We start from the raw sequence: 3,786 nt of genomic DNA on the forward strand, positions 1-3,786 counted from the left end.
GTGGTTCAAGCCAAAAAGTACCAGTTTTTTAAATTAGATTTTTGACAAGATTGAAATTACTGAAGCTGGGTTTTTTATCCTTTAATGAGATTCTCTTAGAAACGGGATGTTATGTAACTTTCCCCAGGTCCCCAGATAGGAGGTGACTAAGAGGGAGTCCTATCCAGGCCCTGGGCTCTTGTCCTCAAGCCCACACACTTTCCACAGTCCCAGGACCTGGTCCCATCAACCTGTGGTCCATGTGGGTGTAGGTGTGTCATGGTGGAGGGGAGGATCAGAGGATGCCTCACTGTGGCAGTGAGAGTCCCTCAAGACACGGGGCAGCCTTTTCACAGGAAGGATTATTTTCTCATCCCCAGGAAGGAAAAGTCACTTTGGAGCTGTGTCTGCTCTCTGACCCAGAGAGTTGCTGAGCTTGGCTTCACACCCTGGAGCTGCTGAGGGCAGCAAGTCGCCCAGCTGCTCTATGATAGGCCACAGGAGTGAAGGAAGCCTCTCTGAACACCTGCCTGCACCCCAGAGTCCTGCAACATCCAGGACAGGAAGGAGGGAGACCCGAAGGTGCACCTACTACTCAGCGCACAGACCCAGTAGCCCGGCCTCCGAAGAAACTCACCTCAGTGCAGCCCCGATGGCAGTGGCAGCGGCCCTGGCTGGACTCCAGGCAGAAGCCAATTGTTCCATCTGTCTGGAGGGCCTGAGAGATCCTGTCACCACTGAGTGTGGGCACAATTTCTGCCGCTCCTGCATCCAGCGGTCCTGGGCTCACCTGGAGGACAGGTTCCCTGGCCCCGTGTGCCACCACCCGTGCCAAGAGTGGTAGGTGAGGAGCTGCCCAGCTGGGCAGGATGATCCAGACGGCCAGGCTGCTCCAGAGCAGCCAGAGCCACAGGAGGAGGAGCAAGGACCCGCACCTGTGCGAGCTGCACCGCCAGGTTCTGAGCCTCTTCTGCGAGGAACACGTGCAAGTGCTGGGTCCCCTGTGTGCTCGGACCCCTGAGCACCAGGGCCACTTGGTGAAGCCGGTGGGCGAGGCTGCGGCTGACCACCGGCAGAGGCTCGGCGCTTACATGGAGCCTTTGAAGAGGAGGGTGGCAGATGCCCACAGCCTGGTGGCCGCGCAGGACAGAAAGCTGCTGGAGCTGCGGCAGCTGGTGCAGCGCCAGCGGCTGGAGCTGGCCTCGAAGTTCCTGCAGCTGAGCCGGGCTGTGGACCACGAGTAGGAGGCCGTCCTGGAGAGGCTGGTCCAGGAGGAGCAGGACATCCAGGAGCAGCTGGGCGTCAACATCACCGCCTTCTCAGACCACATCTGCGAGCTGCGGGGCCTCCTGCACGAGGTGACGGAGAGAAGCATGCTGCCTGGAGCCAGGCTGCTGAGAGGCATCGGAGGTGTCCTGGGCAGGGGCGAGAGCGTCTGAAGTGCCCCTACGTCTACTCCTTCCAGCTGAGGCGGGAATGCAGCAGCCTGTCCCCCGCAGCACTCGGCTCTGCAGAAAATCATTCAGAAGTTCCCGGAGGACGTGACACCCTCGACCCCGAGACAGCAAATCCCAACCTGCTCGTGTCCGAGGATAGAAAGTCGGTGACTTTTGCAAGGAGCAGGCAGCTTTTTCCCCCAAGCGCGCAGAGATTCTGCACGGAGCCTGCGGCGCTTGGATCGGTGGGCTTTGCCAGCGGCGGGCGGTAGTGGGAGGGGACGGTGGGCGGGGCCGCGTGGGCCGTGGGCGTCTGCGCAGACTCCGCCTCCAGGACCGGTGCTGGGCCGCTGGAGGGACAGAGACGCCTCTGGACTCTGGGGCTGCGCGGAGGGGATTGTGAAGCCCCTGGGCCAGGGGTTGCCATTTCCCCTGGAGCTGAAGGAGGAGGCTGGCGGGATCGGTGTGTATCTGGACTATGAGTTGGGCGCGATTTCCTTCTACAGTTGGAAGGATAGGTCCCACATCCACTCTTTCACCGATAAATTTTCTGAGATCCTAAAGCCCTATTTCTCTATCGGACGCTATACGTAACCTCTTACAATCTGCTCAGTAAGAGATTACTAAGGATGATCTTTGACTTTGCTTCTTTTTCTTCCTGAAATTTATGGACAGTAGGTAGAATGTTTACAACTGTCCTTACATCTGGCACCGAGATTTTTTTTTAATGTTTATTTGACTTAAAGTCTTAAAGAAAGTTTTTCTCATTTTGTTTTCTATTTTGTTGTTGTTGGTGGTGTTTCCATAGCAGTAGAGATGTTGTGGGAACTAACAGGGACGTGGAGTTTAACTGTAAAGTGTTTCTGGAATTCTAACGTTGGAGCCTGTAAAATTGTAATTTCACAGCTTCAGTAAATGTGTGAACACTTGCATATTTCCTATACCTGTACATTTACCTGTTCCATAAGCACCTTACACGTTCCATGTGGGAGAGGAAACACACCTGTGTGGAGACAGTTCTCAGGGGGCGTCTTGCACATGTCGGGAGCAAGGGACCGACCACTCAGGACTGTGTTTCCCAGGACGTTTTTATGGGAAACAGCCTTGAAAGATAGAGGTGGCATCTCCATCAGAGCACAGGCAGGTTTGTATACTGTCCAGTCTCCCTCAAGGGCAAAGGTCAGGCAGATTTATTGCCCTTTATACAGGGGTTGGGTTTTGCTTATTACCAGTAGTACATCTAAATTACTCTCTTACTTGAAATTTGAGATTGTCCAGTAACTATGACATTATGTGAGATGATTTATACATCTTCCTGGGAGATATTTGACATAGAAAAAGATCAGTCTTATACTTTTTCTTGGTTTTTTAATTTTGGGGGCCTAATAACGCCCCCTCCCACACTGTGACATGTGTGATCATAGTTCCCCAGCCAGGGATAGAACCTGCGCCCAATGCAGTGAAAGCTCCGAGTCTTAACCACTGGATGGCCAGGGAAGTTCCCCTAAATACTTGCAGATTGTTCCTGCTCCTTCCTGTGCTTGGGGAGATTTGTTTCCATGTCTCAATAGGGTTAAACTGGCTGCTACTTTTCTCTTCCTGGTTCCAACATTTAAGCATGTTTCTATTCTATTTCTAATTTTCACAGTAGCTTATTTCATCTTTGAGTGTGACTAATCTATTTTTGTTTTGTTATGAAAAGCAGGCATATAAGATTGTGTAGTAAACATGTAAATACAATTTAAAGGAGAAAAGTAAAATTAGTACCCATGTATAAAAAAAACACCTAGGTGAAGAAATCAAACATTACATGGTAGCTCAGAGGCCCCGTGGATTCTAACACACTATGTCACCCCCATTTTCCTCAGCTTGAAGCATCCAGTATCTTGATATTAATAATTCCTTTGTTGTTCTTGAAAGGTTTACCACACATGCATATCTTTACAACCAATGAAGTTATATTCTAAAAAGCCAGAGACCAATAAGAAACATCACTGAATACTCAATTTATTTTACCACATAATAGACTAAATGAAAACAAGTCTCATGATTATCTCAATAGATGGCAGAAAAATCATTTGATAAAATTCATCATCCATAGGTATGGACTGAATGTGTCCCACCACAAACTATATTCAGAGGTGGGGCACTTAAGTAGGTAATCAAGGTTAAATGAAAATGGGGACAAATCTAATATGACCAGTCAGTGATTTTAAAAGAGGAAAATTTAGCAAATTAGGAGAAGGTCATTACCTTAATGTGTTAGTTGATATCTACCAAAACCCACCGCAGTGATGAAATTCTGTTAGTGTTCTGTCTGACAATAGACCTCAAACAAGGATTCTTGCTATCACCTGTTTAACACGGTGTT

The 3,786-nt window shown here is 49.8% G+C and overlaps 1 pseudogene; it reads left to right on the plus strand.

Moving 5' to 3' along the window:
* Positions 1–631: 631 nt before the first annotated feature.
* LOC131758023 (tripartite motif-containing protein 75-like) lies at positions 632–1,586 on the plus strand (annotated as a pseudogene).
* Positions 1,587–3,786: the final 2,200 nt, after the last annotated feature.

Source organism: Kogia breviceps, chromosome 6 (assembly GCF_026419965.1).
Source record: "Kogia breviceps isolate mKogBre1 chromosome 6, mKogBre1 haplotype 1, whole genome shotgun sequence".
NCBI classification, from domain to species: Eukaryota; Metazoa; Chordata; class Mammalia; order Artiodactyla; family Physeteridae; genus Kogia; species Kogia breviceps.